Genomic DNA, 17523 nt, shown 5'->3' with positions numbered 1-17523 from the left:
GTGTGATGTCCTTAGGTTAGTTAGGTTTAAATAGTTCTAGGGGACTGATGACCACAGCAGTTGACTCCCATAGTGCTCAGAGCCATTAGAACCATTTTTTGAACTACATTATTCTGTGATTTATTCAGTTTTCAAATTTATACTGACTTTTTGATCACGCGGTATATTAAGTAAATCTTGGCCATTGAAGCGTCTGGTTGCCATTCATTGGCCTGGTATGTAGGCGCCTTAAGCTGCGCGCTCCTATCAAAAGTGACCGTTGACGTGCAGCGGGATGTTGTGCATTTGGGCAGGAGGCAGTGGCGATGCCGTCGCCGTGCGAGCCCGGGCCGTCGGCGGCCGCGCTGGTGTGCACGTGCGAGCGCCGCCGCAGCCAGCCGCTGCCGCCGCCGCCGCGCGCGCCGCCCGCCCCCGCCGCCTCCGCCCCCGCGCCGCCCCCGCACAAGGCGCCGCCGGCCCCCGTGCGCGGCCTGTGGTACGAGCGGCGCGGCTGCCCGCGCTCGCTGCTGCTCAAGGACGTGGCCGGGCCGGCCGGCGGCTCGGCGGCCTCGTCGGCGGCGGCGCCCGCGCTGCGCATCGAGACGTACCGCGCCGCGCCCGACGCCAAGAAGAAGCGCCGCCGCTGCTCCAAGGGCAAGTCCAAGCAGGTCAGTCCCCAGACGTCACCAGCTGTACTCACTACAGCAGTATAGACGCAATTCAGTTCACATTTCCCGCCCTTATGAAGGCAGTTTTATTATTGTTCCATAAAAACACGGGAGAACTGCGGTAAGTCAGTAACATCTTGCGACGATATTTCGGCACAAAGTCATTTGTCCATCTTCAGGTTTCTTTTTTTTTTTCTTTATTGTGATTTCATTCCCCTGCCCCATATGGGGAGGGGAGGGTTGTCAGCGGCACAATCCGCCGCTCTTCAGCGGAGAGACACGACAACTAAAACAAGAATAAAATGATACATACATAAGGAGATAAAAAAGGGGAACATAAAATAGAGTAAGGAGAGAAAATGGAGGTAAAAAGACATGGACATGTAGACGTTCATGGGGGACAGTTAAAAAAAAAGTCATCAGAAGTTAAAAAACACAGTTGGCGATTCTTGAAACACAGAGAAGACACTGAATGCGAATGCACAGGTTAAAAGTTGGCCACAGTATTAAAAACACTCCGAAACAACACACTTAAAACCCACTTCGAGCACACACGACGAAGAGTACAACTACCAGGTGGGACCTGCCGAGGGAAAGGTCAGACAGGATGGAAAAGGAGGGAAGAGCATGGGGCAGCTGAGGAAGCAGCGGTATGAAGAGAGGAGGGGCAACCGTGGTTTCACGAAGAGGCAGGAGACATGTGGGGTGGGAGAGGAAAAGGGAAGGCTGGGTAGGAGGGAGCACAGAGACACTGAAAGGAGGCACAAGAGATGGAGGGGGAGTAGGAGGGGAAAGCCGCTCAGGAGGAGGGAGGGGGAGGAGAGGGAGCCCTGAGGAGGAGGCAGGAAGAGGGGGTTAGAGTTGGTAGGAAGGGTAGATGGCAGGGCGAAGCTCATCATCCAGGAGGGGTAGGTGGTGGAAGTTGTGTTGGGAAAGGAGGTGGAGGGTGCAGAGATGGAGAGAGGGAGGGACACAACGGTAAAGGCGCGGCAACTGGTTGGGAGTGGAGAGGAAGGGAGACACCAGGGGGTGAGGGGGATTAAGGCGGCGGACAATGTATAGTGTGCAGATGTGTTCAAGGAAAAGGAGAAGGTGGGGGAAGGGGATGAGGTCGTAGAGGATGTGCGTGGGGGACGGAAGGCGGATGCGGAAGGCGAGGCGGAGTGAACGGCGTTCGAGGATTTGGAGGGCTTTATAGAACCGGGGAGGAGCAGAAATCCAAGCGATGTTGGCATAACAAAGGATGGGGCGGGGCATCTTCAGGTGAGTACAACTGTAGAAGTACTGGCGAAAACGCCCTGAGATCTGCTATTTAAAGCCAAAGGGGGCTGCATTGCGCATGCGCTGCGCATGAACTGTTAGGCGTGCGCGCTCACAACTCCGTGCGCTGCGCCTGGCGCCCTCCGCGGTGAAAACTTGGCATTTCGATATCAGATCGATCTTCATCTTTATACCAATAACTACTTTGACTACGGAGTTTCTCTACAATGGGATTCCAAGCGGAATTTAACTGGTAACCGCTATCTCGATTGATAACAGTCTCGCTGTCTGACAAATTTATTTCTATGGATTCATTTATAATTGAACTCCAGAAAATTTGATGTTTGAGCCAAAATTTTTGTACCATTGTAATTCATAGAGAAACCAGTAGAAATGCAATGTTCAGCGATTGCGGACTTGGTGGGTTGGAGAAGGCGAGTATGCCACTGGTGTTCCACAATGCGTTCCTGCACTGTTCTTGTTGTCTGCCCTATATATGACTTGCCGCAATCACACGGAATCTTGTAGACACCTGATTTACGTAGGTTTAAGTCATCCTTAACGGATCCCACCAGTGATATTTTAGGAGGAGGGCCAAGGATGACTCTGACTTGATGCTTCCTCAATATTCTACCTATCTGTGACGAGATGTTCCCAATAAAAGGTAGATAAGCCGTTGGCCTGAAGACCTCTTCTTCTTCCTTGTTGTGTCGTTTGTAGGACTGCATAGCTCTGTTCACTTGCTTAGTTGAAAAGCCATTCATCAGGAATACTTTTTGCTGGTGTTTCAGATCCACTTGAAGACTGTCGACGTCAGAAATAGTATGGGCACGGTGGATTTAAGTTTTAAGGACACCCATTTCGCCGTTCTCCTAAAATATCATCACTGGTGGGATTCGTTAAGGATGACCTGGGCCTACGTAAATCAGGTGTCTGCAAGATTCCGTGTGATTGCGTCAAGTCATATATAGGGCAGACAACAAGAACGGTGCAGGAACGCATTGTGGAACACCAGCGGCATACTCGCCTTCTGCAACCCACCAAGTCCGCAATCGCTGAACATTGCATTTCTACTGGCCACTCTATGAATTACAATGATACAAAAATTTTGGCTCAAACACCAAATTTCTGGAGTTCAATTATAAATGAATCCTTAGAAATAAAATTGTCAGACAGCGAGACTGTTATCAATCGAGATAGAGGTTGCCAGTTAAATTCCGCTTGGAATCCCGTTGTAGAGAAACTCCGTAGTCAAAGTAGTTATCGGTATAAAGATGAAGATCGATCTGATATCGAAATGCCAAGTTTTCACCGCGGAGGGTGCCAGGCGCAGCGCACTGGGTTGTGAACGCGCACGCCTAACAGTACATGCGCAGCGCATGCGCAATGCAGCCCTCTTTGGCTTTAAATAGCAGAGCTCAGCGCGTATTCGCCCTCGTGTGCGTCAAGAGGTGTGATTTTAATTGTGTCCTGCCTTGAGGTTCGCCGTCAGTGTTACATTATGTGCTATGCCTTACGTCGCTACCTTTATGCTCCAGTCATACTGTGCCTCGTGTTCTTTTAACCGTCGCAGTGTGTGGCTTTTTGTGTGTGCTACTTTTAAACAGTTTTTTATCTCCATTTTAGTCTCCCCGTTTTTTTTTTTTTTTTTTTTTTTTTTTTTTTTTTTTTTTTTTTTTTTTTTTTTTTTTTGCCTTCCATGATGTTCCCCTTTTTTATATCTATGTTCACCTTATTCTCTCCTTTGCTGTTTTTAACTGTCTTCTGTTGTTTTGTTCTATGTCTTTCGGCTGAAGAGCAGCGCCTATGCTGCTGCCAGCCCGCCCCGATGGGGAATTGAAATACCATAAAGGAAAAAAAAAAAAAAAAAAAAAAAAAAGCGTATTCGCCAGTACCTCTACAGCTGTACTCACCTGAAGATGGCCAAAAGACTTTGTGCCGAAATACCGTGGCACGATGCTACTGACTTACGGCAATTCTCCCGTGTTTTTATGGAACAATCATTACGCCGGGAAAATTTCAAACATCACAGTTTTATTATTATTGTTTATTTATCTTATGGCCTTCGTTGGACCACTCTAGTCAAAAATACAAGGTTGTAAACAAGTTGTTACACAGGGATACAATTTGGCTCAACAATAACTTTACATGATATTTAGGTAATATAATTATTAGAGTCTATTCTTATATGAAAGGTGTTTTCCTCTTCTGTCTGCCCAATATTTCTTCATTCTTTCAGATATTTTCTTTCTTTCTTCATCTAAAACCACTCTTCCTGTACTCTTTTTATTGATTTTCATTTGTAGTCTGGTTTGCGGGTCTTACAGTATTCTGGTTTTCTCTGTCTTGTTTTTTAGGTCATCTACTGTAATTTGGAGTTCTTTTATATCTTCCTTAATTTCTGTGATCCATTTAATGTCGCTCTTGCTATTCCACTATTTTTTTATTATTTTTGTTTTACTAATTCTGTTTTCTGGAGTTCTCATCAGATGTCCAGAGAATGAGATGCGTTTCTTCCTGATCGCGCTCATGACTGGTTCTATTTTCTTATATACTCTTTCCTTTGATGCTATTCTCCAATGTCCATTCTTTTATACTGTTTATTTATACATGTCCTAATTATTCTTCTTTCTATTTTTAGTATTCTGTCAATTTCTGCTGTATTAGTTGTTTTGAAGATAGTTTCAGCTACATACTTTATTTCTGGTTGTGTTACTGTTTTATAGTGTTTTAATTTTGCATCTGTAGATAGCCTTTTTTTGTTGTATGTAGATTTGGTAATGTAATTTGCGTCGTTAAGTTTTTTAATTCTATTCTGCCATGATGGATTCTCATTTAGATTGTATGTTATTATTTCGCCTAAATATTTAAATTTATCAACAATTTTGATTTCCTGTTCTCCTAGTGTAATTTTGTTTGCAAGTGGTGGATCAGTTAGCATAATCTCCGTTTTTTCAAATGATATTCTAGGGCCTACTTTCTCCGCTGTTTTTTGTAGTGATTTCACTTGTTGCCTGGCTTCTTGAACGGTGGTGGCTAGGAGAGCAAGATCATCAGCGAATCCCAAGCATTTTAAGCTAATATCATCGTTTGCACTTCCAATTCTTATCATCTTTGGATTGTCCTAGTACCATTCTCTCATTATGTATTCCAGTGCACACTTGAAAAGTAGTGGCGATAGGCCGCCACCTTGTCTTAAGCCTGTTTTTATGAGGAAAGAAGGCAGTTATGAAGTTTTAATTACTACCTAGAAAAAGACAGTCCAACGACATGAAAATTCGTAATGACATTAGTTCTTACCTATACATTCTTCCTTTAGTGCGACACATTACTCCCCAACAAGGATGACTTGACGAGATCCCTCGTGTTTGTGATCGTGGCTGTGGGTAGTGGTCCTAGCTTGACAGGTGTACACAAAACATTTCAAGAAAAGAAACATTATAAGCACCGATATTTCTACAAATGCACGCATTTAAAACAAAACCCAGGCAAGAGAGTTAGCCTTACAATTCTATTACCACAAGTAGCTGACTACCTGGCGTTGCCATGGCAGAGGCTGACAACTATTGAACTACACGAAACAAAACGAAAATTAGTTACAAAATACGGCGTGCACACGCATTATTCAACATGTAAACGTCACTACAGATATTCATACACTACTGGCCAATAAAATTGCTACACCAAGAAGAAATGCAGATGATAAACGGGTATTCATTGGACAAATACATTATACTAGAACTAACATGTGATTACATTATCACGCAATTTGGGTGCATAGATCCTGAGAAATCAGTAACCAGAACAACCACCACCTCTGGCCGTAATAACGCCCTTGATACGCCTGTGCATTGAGTCAAACAGAGCTTGGATGGCGTGCACAGGTACAGCTGCCCATGCAGCTTCAACACGATACCACAGTACATCAAGAGTAGTGACTGGCGTATTGTGACAAGCCAGTTGCTCGGCCACCATTGACCAGACGTTTTCAGTTGGTGAGAGATCTGGAGAATGTGCTGGCCAGGGCAGCAGTCGAACGTTTTCGGTATCCAGAAAGGCCCGTACAGGATACGCAACATGCCGTCGTGCATTATCCTGCTGAAGTGTAGGGTTTGACATGGATCGAATGAAGGGTAGAGCCACTGGTCGTAGCACATCTGCAATGTAACGTCCACAGTTCAAAGTGCCGTCAATGCTAACTAGAGCTGACCGAGACGTGTAACCGATGGCACCCCATACCATCACGCCGGGTGATACGCCAGTATGGCGATGACGAATACACGCTTCCAATGTGCGTTCACTGCGATGTCGCCAAACACGGACGCGACCATCACGATGCTGTAAGCAGAACCTGGATTCACCCGAAAAATGTTTTGCTGTTCGTGTACCCAGGTTCGTCGTTGAGTACACCATCGCATGCGCTCCTGTCTGTGATGCAGCGTCAAGGGTAACCGCAGCCGTGGTCTGCGAGCTGATAGTCCATGGTGCTCCAAACGTCGTCGAACTGTTCGTGCAGATGGCTGTTGTCCTGCAAAAGTCCCCATATGTCGACTCAGGGATCGAGACGTGGCTGCACGATCCGTTACAGCCATGCGGATAAGATGCCTGTCATCTCGACTGCTAGTGATACGAGGCTGTTGGGATGCAGCACGGCGTTCCGTATTACCCTCCTGAAGCCACCGATTCCGTATTCTACTAACAGACATTGGATCTCTACCAACGGGAGCAGCAATGTCGCCATACGATAAACGGCAATCGCGGTAGGCGACAATCCGATCTTTATGAAAGTCGGAGACGTGATGGCACGCATTTCTCCTCCTTACAGGAGGCATCACAACAACGTTTCACCAGGCAACGCCGGTCAACTGCTGTTTGTGTACAAGAAATCGGTTGGAAACTTTCCTCATGTCAGCACGTTGTAGGTGTCGCCACCGGCGCCAGTCTTGTATGAATGCTCTGAAAAACTAATCATTTGCATATCATAGCATCTTCTTCCTGTCGGTTAAATTTCGCGTCTGTAGCGCGTCATCTTCTTGGTGCAGGAATTTTAATGCCCAGTAGTGTATTTACGAGTGGGATATGACATGTTCAATATGCCTGCTATCATTTGCGATCATATGGTGCAGACGAATAGCGAAATTTTGCATCACTCGCTAAAGTATCGGAACATCGATGCTGTCGATGATCTCCTGAATGCCTGTTTTCAGCTCCGCAACTTTTTTGGAGTTATTGCTGTACACCTTGTCCTTAATATAGGTGCTCAAAACGGAGTCACATGTGTTCAAATCCGGAGAATATTTTGGCCAATCGAGGCCCATGCCAGTGACCTTTGGGTATCCGAGAGCCCGAATGCAGACCCGAAAGTGCTCCTCCATGACATAAAATACTCTCCTGCTTCGATGAGGTTGAGCCCCCTTTTGCATGAACCACATCTTGTCAAAATCGGAGACACTTCGAATAATGGGGATGAAATTATCTTCAAAAACCTTCACATACCGTTTAACGGTCACCGTGCCTTCAAAAATATCGTATCGGTCTTTCCGTGGCTGGACACTGCAAAACACACAGTCATGCACTGCGAGTGAAGAGACTTCTCGATCGCGAAATGCGGTTTCTCCGTCCTCCAAATGCGCCAATTTTGTTTATCGACGAACCCATATAAATGAAAGTAAGCTTTATCGCCAAATCAGATCATATTCACATCAAAGTCCTGTTCGCCAATTCTGTGAAAATAGTGTTGGCGAAACAACCGCTGTTCAAGGGCGCTGTGACTGATGAGTTTGAAATTTGTGTGGGAAGATATGCAGGTATTCATCAACAATTTGTGGCACTGCCTCCTATTTCATTCCCACCTGTTGAGCATCACGTCTGATCGATTTCGTGGGGTTGGTTTGAAACATATGTCCTCTCGATGTTTTCAGGCGTTTCCAGCCTTTTTTTGACGACCGATATTGCCAACACTGTCATCACCAACGCTACCCTTTCTTTCAAACTTGCTGATCAAATTCTTGATTGTCAGCACACCTGGACCCTTTCCGCAACTCCTCCTCCTCCCTCTCCCTACCTCTGTCCATTTCCCCCACCCCCTCTCTCTGTAAACCTCCTTTAGCCCCCCTGTCTCAACTCATCTCCTCCGGCCTTCTCTGCTCCCTCCCCCCATCTTTCTGCCTATCTGCTCCTCCGCCTCTTTCATTTGCTCATCTCCCTCTGCCAATCTGCTCCTTTCCCCTCTGTACACAACCACTCTTCTGATTCCATTCCCTCCTCTACCCTCTGCCCATATTCTCTCCTCCAACTCACTCTGCCCGTCTCCTTCTCTTTCCTTTTTATGACTGTCCCCTCCTCATATCTTTTTCTCTCTATCCCTTGCTCTCTCCTGTCTCTCCGTCCATTTCCCCTTACCCTTCTGTAGCTTCTCCGTCCCCCTATCTGTCTGTACATCTCCTCCTCCCCCTTACTCTCTCCATAGTGATCCCCATCCCAATATGAAGCTGGCAATTCTTACCACTATAGTTCCGTTTTTCATATTTTGTACCAAATTTGGATGAAATCATTGCAGGTGTTTAGTATGAGCTTTCTACCCATAGCTTCGCCCGCAGACACACATCAAATATATTTCATAGTTATTTAATATACTTTTCACGTATCTCTACAGAATTTCACCCTGTTTAATTTTCACGCAGCACAATTCTGCTGACGACGTACCTCCTGAACTTAGAGCTACACAACGGAATTTTTGTGGTACACTCAATGGTATATTCAAATACTCTCTGAAAAATAATAAACTGAAAGGTCACGCTTTATGTGGCAGTTTTATTACATGAGGAGCGCAAATGTAGCAAGTGAAATACTACTAAAATACAGGTATTCACGCGTTGTGGGCTACACTAGTTTTTCAGCCCAATTCCTGTTTCAGGCCTTTATCTCACATTTATCTTATTTACGTATTAAATTTGCATATGAGACTCTCTTGCTTCGTTTACTTTCCCTCTCAGTTACACGCTGATTACATGAGTGGTAGGGGGTTGCTTGTTGCAACGTGGGGTACCCACCTATCTATACCTAAAGCATTTCTTCTTGTAGTAGTCCTTCCCATGAAATGTATCTCGGGTGAAAACTGCAGGAGATTTCCAACGCTTTGAAAAAGCTTGCGGTCTCTCAGAAGGCAGCTCCTACGCTAGCAGGCCTCACTGTCACGCGAGGCTTGTAAGAATTATCTTCCTGCTCAGCCTCCGCAGACAAAGAGCGGCGGAATTAAAGACTGCTATCCTCTATACAGGAGCCACCCGTGGTCTAGGGGTAGCGTCTTTGATTCATAAACAAAACGTCCTTGGTCCCGAGTTCGATCTCCGCCACTGCCTAAACTTTGATAAATAATCAGCATTGGCGGCAGAAGACTTCCGGCATAAGAAGGCAGCCTCATTCTGCCAACGGCCTCGTCAAAGAGGGCGGAGGAGCGGATAGAGGTTCAGGGCACTCTCTTGTCCTAGGGGTGGGAAATTGCCCCTAAAGGCGGAAGAATCAGCAATGATCAACGACATGAGGATGCAGAAGGCAGTGGAAACCACTGCATTAAAGACACGTAACGTGTATCCACAGGACATGTGGCCTGTAATTGAAGAAGTGTCATGATGATCCCTCCATTGGCAAAAGATTCCGGAATAGTCCCCCATTCGGATCTCCGGGAGGGGACTGCCAAGGGGGAGGTTACCATGAGAAAAAGATTGAATAATCAACGAAAGGATAACGTTCTACGAGTCGGGGCGTGGAATGTCAGAAGCTTGAACGTGGTAGGGCAACTAGAAAATCTGAAAAAGGAAATGCAAAGGCTCAATCTAGATATAGTAGGGGTCAGTGAAGTGGAAGGAAGACAAGGATTTCTGGTCAGATGAGTATCGGGTAATATCAACAGCAACAGAAAATGGTATAACAGGTGTAGGATTCGTTATGAATAGGATGGTAGGGCAGAGGGTCTGTTACTGTGAACAGTTCAGTGACCGGGTTGTACTAATCAGAATCGACAGCAGACCAACACCGACAACGATAGTTCAGGTATACATGCCGACGTCGCAAGCTGAAGATGAACAGATAGAGAAAGTGTATGAGGATATTGAAAGGGTAATGCAGTATGTAAAGGGGGACGAAAATCTAATAGTCATGGGCGACTGGAATGCAGTTGTAGGGGAAGGAGTACAAGAAAAGGTTACAGGAGAATATGGGCTTGGGACAAGGAACGAAAGAGGAGAAAGACTAATTGAGTTCTGTAACAAGTTTCAGCTACTAATAGCGAATACCCTGTTCAAGAATCAAAAGAGGAGGATGTATACTTGGAAAAGGCCGGGAGATACGGGAAGATTTCAATTAGATTACATCATGGTCAGACAGAGATTCCGAAATCAGATACTGGATTGTAAGGCGTATCCAGGAGCAGATACAGATTCAGATCACAATATAGTAGTGATGAAGAGTAGGCTAAAGTTCAAGACATTAGTCAGGAAGAATCAATACGCAAAGAAGTGGGATACGGAAGTACTAAGGAATGACGAGATACGTTTGAAGATCTCTAACGCTATAGATACAGCAATAAGGAATAGCGCAGTAGGCAGTACAGTTGACGAGGAATGGACATCTCTAAAAAGGGCCATCACAGAAGTTGGGAAGGAAAACATAGGTACAAAGAAGGTAGCTGCGAAGAAACCATGGGTAACAGAAGAAATACTTGAGTTGATTGATGAAAGGAGGAAGTACAAACATGTTCCGGGAAAATCAGGAATACAGAAATACAAGTCGCTGAGGAATGAAATAAATATGAAGTGCAGGGAAGCTAAGACGAAATGGCTGCAGGAAAAATGTGAAGACATCGAAAAAGATATGATTGTCGGAAGGGCAGACTCAGCATACAGGAAAGTCAAAACAACCTTTGGTGACATTAAAAGCAACAGTGGTAACATTAAGACTGCAACGGGAATTCCATTGCTAAATGCAGAGGAGAGAGCAGATAGGTGGAAAGAATACATTGAAAGCCTCTATGAGGGTGAAGATTTGTCTGATGTGGTAGAAGAAGAAACAGGAGTCGATTTACAAGAGATAGGAGATCCAGTATTAGAATCGGAATTTATAAGAGCTTTGGAGGACTTACGGTCAAATAAGGCAGAAGGGATAGGTAACATTCCATCAGAATTTCTAAAATCATTGGGGGAAGTGGCAACAAAACGACTATTCACGTTGGTGTGTAGAATATATGAGTCTGGCGACATACAATCTGACTTTCGGAAAAGCATCATCCACACAATTCCGAAGACGGCAAGTGCTGACAAGTGCAACAATTATCGCACAATCAGCTTAACAGCTCATGCATCGAAGCTGCTTACAAGAATAATATACAGAAGAATGGAGAAGAAAATTGAGAATGCGCTAAGTGAGGATCAATTTGGCTTTAGGAAAAGTAAAGGGACGAGAGAGGCAATTCTGACGTTACGGCTATTAATGGAAGCAAGGCTAAAGAAAAATCAAGACACTTTCGTAGGATTTATCGACCTGGAGAAAGCGTTCGACAATATAAAATGGTGCAAGCTGTTCGAGATTCTGAAAAAAGTAGGGGTAAGCTATAGGGAGAGACGGGTCGTATACAATATGTAAAACATACAAGAGGGAATAATAAGAGTGGAAGATCAAGAACGAAGTGCTCGTATTAAGAAGGGTGTAAGACAAGACTGTAGCCTTTCGTCCCTACTCTTCAATCTGTACATCGAAGATGCAATGGTGGAAATAAAAGAAAGGATCAGGAGTGGAATGAAAATACAAGGTGTAAGGATATCAATGATACGATTCGCTGATGACATTGCTATCCTGAGTGAAAGTGAAGAAGAATTAAATGATCTGCTGAACGGAATGAACAGTCTAATGAGTAAACAGTATGGTTTGAGAGTAAATCGGAGAAAGACGAAGGTAATGAGAAGTAGTAGAAATGAGAACAGCGAGAAACTTGACATCAGGATTGATGGTCACGAAGTCAATGAAGTTCAGGAATTCTGCTACCTAGGCAGTAAAATAACCAATGACGGACGGAGCAAGGAGGACATAAAAAGCAGAATCGCTATGGCAAAAAAAGGCATTTCTGGCCAAGAGAAGTCTACTAATATCAAATACCGGCCTTAATTTGAGGAAGAAATTTCTGAGGATGTACGTCTGGAGTACAGCATTGTATGGTAGTGAAACATGGACTGTGGGAAAACCGGAACAGAAGAGAATCGAAGCATTTGAGATGTGGTGCTATAGACGAATGTTGAAAATTAGGTGGACTGATAAGGTAAGGAATGAGGATGTTCTACGCAGAATCGGAGAGGAAAGGAATATGTGGAAAACACTGATAAGGAGAAGGGACAGGATTATAGGACATCTGCTAAGACATGAAGGAATGACATCCATGGTACTAGAGGGAGCTGTAGAGGGCAAAAACTGTAGAGGAAGACAGAGATTGGAATACGTCAAGCAAATAATTGAGGACGTAGGTTGCAAGTGCTACTCTGATATGAAGAGGTTAGCACAGGAAAGGAATTAGTGGCGGGCCGCATCAAACCAGTCAGTAGACTGATGACCAAAAAAAAAATCCTCTATACCAGACCAGGAAACTACTGCCGGAAGGGGTGAGAGCTCTGCATGTAGCCTTACCGTTATCCTGCTGTGTGCGGTCTCCAGTCTTGGCTCTTCAAGCAAGTAAATAGCCATTCGTGAGTCATCAAATTTCCAAACTTTTCCCTTCCCGTGGGAATGCTCCGTATATTCCAACAAAGTTTCCAGAATTTCCGACAAACAAGTCCATACGTGGGACACTCGTTTAACATTTCTTTATAAGCGTATCCCATTGGCGGATACACTCTTACCTTTACGGTGGGAGCTAGGGAACCGACTTCCAGAACCCTATTTGGAGGAGTACTTAGATCTTTTCTGGGATTGGCTAGAAAAAATGTTCGGAGTGCTTTTTCTGGGTCTAAAGGAAATTTACCTAACAGTTGAGAGGGGCATTAGGATTCGTATTCGGGTTGGTACGGGTTTTCTGATTCGAGTAATCAAGAGCGTGATGAGATCCTCTACACGCAATGACATCAAATCGGCTCAGTCAGCAACAGTTAGCAGCGGCCGAGTTCGGCACATCCCGACTTGTCGGCAGCCACCTCAGTGGCGACCACGAAAAGATCACACCTGCAATACACGCTTCCGACTTCGGAAATCGTGACATATTGAAGGAAGAGAAGCTCATTCCTGGTTTCTGTTGTTTAATCTTCCTTTCATGATAGACACACTTCACGCACTGGTATGCAAGATTTTCTGCAGTCTGTTTATTGCTTCTAAGGGGCCTCCTTTCGTAACCACTCACCTTTTGTTTCGTAATCGAGTTAACTCACTGGATCTCAGTCGCCTAGTGACGTTTCTTTCTGAGACTTCCTTTGTTCGTTGGTCTGTTGTGTGTTTGTGTTAGAATTAATACTTTTTTGTGTAATTACCTAATTTTGCAACCACGGTTGCAAACATAATTTATGTTTACCTGTGTCTGGGCCCCATCTCGGTTCTACGTGTCCAGTAGCATGCTTGTTGCGACGCTAATAACCATTCATTTTCTTACCATTGTTCTATTCTAGTTGTGTAACTTCATTCTCGAATTGTTTTATAAGCTCGACATTTAAGTGTCCTGGGTGACTATTACAAGCTGTTTGAATAAATATTATTTTAACCGACCAATCTCTATCGTTCAGCAACCATTAAATTAAATTTTTCTATTGAAATGCCCAGGTCCTCCAACCATAAGCAATAGAAGAGGCCCTTTGTAATGTCTCTTTCTGCTATAATTTATATGAGGATTCTATTAAGTTCGTGAAGTTCAGTTTAGTAAAGCTATATTTTATAAAACCCCGTAAGAAACAATTACAAATAAGCAATAAAATATTTTGCACGTTGCCAAATTACACTTTAAATTCTGGTTGAAAACGAGCGCCGGGCTCCCTACAAATAATATCATAGGCGTTAGCGTAATAAAGTGTATGCAAAAAGGCACCTGACCTATAATAGATTGTATTACTGAAAATAGTCACTTTACGATAAAATAAATCTCGCGATTTGATGCGAATTAATTTTGATAGTATTTTTAAATAAGTTCTTCTGCTTCGGCTTAGTCGTATTTCCTGTGGAAATAAAAAATTTGAAATGCACCTCGTAATGGCGGCCAACTTTCTCAATCGAAGATGATCTCAGCTAGCTCCGCAGCAGCTTCAAAAATGCTACACAAACACTTACGTTATAATAAATGTGGCGTAGGTTCCTTAAATGATTACTCTGCACTCCAGATTAGCTTATTATATTTTCGTAACTCTTTTACACATCAATTATGTTCTAGTAATTAAACGAGAGCAAGACAAAAGCTATCGCAATACAATCGTACCTTCTGCACTCAAACAACAGCTGAGACACAAGAAAACATCAGAAGACCACTGAGTTCATTGTCTTCCAGTCCTTTTATAATGTAACAAAGATTATAGTGTTCAGTTCTTTAGTTTACACATATCATCTTATATCACGGAGAATAACGTCTTTTTTCTATTATCAGAATCGATAAATTGTCTTTAAAGTTATTTCGTCGCTTTGCCCGTATCACAATTAGGCATTAAAGTTCACACAACATTACGCATGTATAGTTCTTTTGTCGTTATTTATATGGTTCATGGCAAATATATGGAAAGGGACACTTCACCTTGACGAAGGAAATTAGGACAACTTTATTATTTTCAGCCATAATGGCTATGTTTGTGAACCGTGACTGTGTGGGAAAATTATTTATTTCAAGTTTCTGCTACCAGTCACTTTTTAAAAAAGTGAAAACTGGAAATAAATAATTAGGACAACTTGCTATAAAACTTCAATTGAAGTGATAAAATACAGCGTATGGCAAAGCGACAGATGACCAAATCAATACGTGAAATCATTGGTACGGACATACAGCTATTGGAAGAGGGGAGACTCTCCTAATGACTGAGGAAATGATCTCAAAATTAATCTGCACGGGAAACGAGCTTATGACAAAAACAAGGTAATGTATTATAAATAGCAAAATGTCGACCCAGAGACCACAGGAATATTAGGGAGGCTAAACCCATGAACGTCTTCCGAAGAATAGTGTCGGAAGTTCCATGCGGCTTTTCGCGGATGATGCTGTAGTATACAGAGAAGTTGCAGCATTAGAAAATTGTAGCGAAATGCAGGAAGATCTGCAGCGGATAGGCACTTGGTGCAGGAAGTGGCAACTGTCCCTTAACATAGACAAATGTAATGTATTGCGAATACATAGAAAGAAGGATCCTTTATTGTATGATTATATGATAGCGGAACAAACACTGGTAGCAGTTACTTCTGTAAAATATCTGGGAGTATGCGTGCGGAACGATTTGAAGTGGAATGATCATATAAAATTAATTGTTGGTAAGGCGGGTACCAGGTTGAGATTCATTGGGAGAGTGCTTAGAAAATGTAGTCCAGCAACAAAGGAGGTGGCTTACAAAACACTCGTTCGACCTATACTTGAGTATTGCTCATCAGTGTGGGATCCGTACCAGATCGGGTTGACGGATGAGATAGAGAAGATCCAAAGAAGAGCAGGCGCGTTTCGTCACAGGGTTATTTGGTAACCGTGATAGCGTTACGGAGATGTTTAATAAACTCAAGTGGCAGACTCTGCAAGAGAGGCGCTCTGCATCGCGGTGTAGCTTGCTCGCCAGGTTTCGAGAGGGTGCGTTTCTGGATGAGGTATCGAGTATATTGCTTCCCCCTACTTATACCTCCCGAGGAGATCACGAATGTAAAATTAGAGAGATTAGAGCGCGCACGGAGGCTTTCAGACAGTCGTTCTTCCCGCGAACCATACGCGACTGGAACAGGAAAGGGAGGTAATGACAGTGGCACGTAAAGTGCCCTCCGCCACACACCGTTGGGTGGCTTGCGGAGTATGAATGTAGATGTAGATGTAGATGTAGAAGAAAAGTGCTAACATCAACTCAGAATTGTGTTTAACATAGAGTGTTTAGTGAATAGTGTGGTTACTAGTTACGCCAAGCATAAGTTTAAATCTTTAGCTAGGAGTGCAAACGGTGTAAAGGTCAAGTATGAAAGTTTACGAGTAATATCTGAGGTTTCCTTCGCATATAAATCCAAGAATTACGCTGGAGTTACACATATATGATGATGGAAATAAATCCGAAAAAGTCAAGTGAGCAGTATGAGTAATATAGTCATATTTCTCCGGCCTTATAAATTTTTTTAAGGGACCTATGCAGCTCCAATACGGTAATACATTATAATGCCACATAAATAGCTACAAGACTTTCCCCAAGGTTCTATCGAGTAAATGGAACCTTAGAGACGATTACTAGACAGAAATACACGATATTGTCTGACTCCTCCCAAGACCTACTCAACTGTCATTCAGCGAAAGAAAGATTACCCGTGGGAAACCTATTCAGTCCCAGATGAATAAGCTGATATCACCTGATAATATGGAATACTTGCCCTGGTAAGTAAGGAGCTCGAAGACTTCTTATGTAACAAACCCAGTATTCTATCCTAGAAGGAAAGTGTTCATCAGAGACAAGGGCGTCGTTGGGAGTGCACCAGATAAGTGTAGCAGCACAGCTGTTAGTTTCTACATACATAAATGATCTAGCGGACTGGGTAATCAAAAGTCTGTGGTTTTTTGCTGATGATACTGTGGCGTATTGCTGTAGGATGATGCAAAACAGACAAAACTTCTACTAGGTGTGATGAATGGCAGCTACTTCTAAATGTAGAAAAATACAGTTTAAAGCAGATGATTGGTGAGAGGTAACCTATAATATTCGAGTACAGCATTACTAGCGTGCTAAATGACGGAGTCGCATCGATTAAATACTTAGGCGTAACGTTGCAAATCAGTATGAAATGGAATGAGCATGTAAGGATTCTAGTAGGGAAGGCGAATCCTCGACTTCGGTTTATTGAGCGAATTTTATGAAAGTGTGGTCCATCTGTAAACGAGGCCCTGCGTAGGTCGGTGCTGCGACACATTGTTGAGTACTGTTCCTCTGTTTGGGATCCCCGCCAGGTCTGGTTAAAGAAAGACATCGAAGCAATTCAGAGATTTATTACCGCTAGGTTGTAACAACACGCAAGTATTATGGAGATGCTTCGGAATCTCAAATGGGAATCACTGGAAGGAAAGCGACGTTCTCTTCGAAGAGCACTCAGGAGAAAATTTAGAGAGCCGGCATTTGAGGCTGACGGCAAAACGATTCTACTGCTGCCAAGATACATTTAGCATTACGACCATCAAGATAAGATTAGAGAGATTAGGGCTTGTACGGAGGCATGTGGACAGTTTTTCCCTCGCTCTGTTTGCGATTAGAATATGAAATACAATGACTAGTAGGGGTATAGGATACCGCCGTCACGCACCATATGGTGACTTGCGGAGTATGTACACTCCTGGAAATGGAAAAAAGAACACATTGACACCGGTGTGTCAGACCCACCATACTTGCTCCGGACACTGCGAGAGGGCTGTACAAGCAATGATCACACGCACGGCACAGCGGAC

The 17523-nt window shown here is 43.8% G+C and overlaps 1 protein-coding gene across 1 annotated transcript in view; it reads left to right on the top strand.

Annotated features, from left to right (window-relative positions):
* The first annotated feature begins 537 nt into the window (after positions 1 to 537).
* The window catches only part of LOC126195052 (dipeptidase 1-like), a 699024-nt gene continuing 682038 nt past the window's right edge, over positions 538 to 17523 (top strand). Inside the window, exon 1 of the mRNA XM_049933499.1 lies at positions 538 to 647. The gene's annotated coding sequence lies outside the window, so the exon portion shown is untranslated. The remainder of the gene's footprint in view (positions 648 to 17523) is intronic.

This window comes from Schistocerca nitens, chromosome 7 (assembly GCF_023898315.1).
Source record: "Schistocerca nitens isolate TAMUIC-IGC-003100 chromosome 7, iqSchNite1.1, whole genome shotgun sequence".
Classification (NCBI taxonomy): Eukaryota; Metazoa; Arthropoda; class Insecta; order Orthoptera; family Acrididae; genus Schistocerca; species Schistocerca nitens.
Note: the sequence above shows the minus strand (reverse complement) of the source record. Positions and strands in the feature narration are given on the sequence as shown.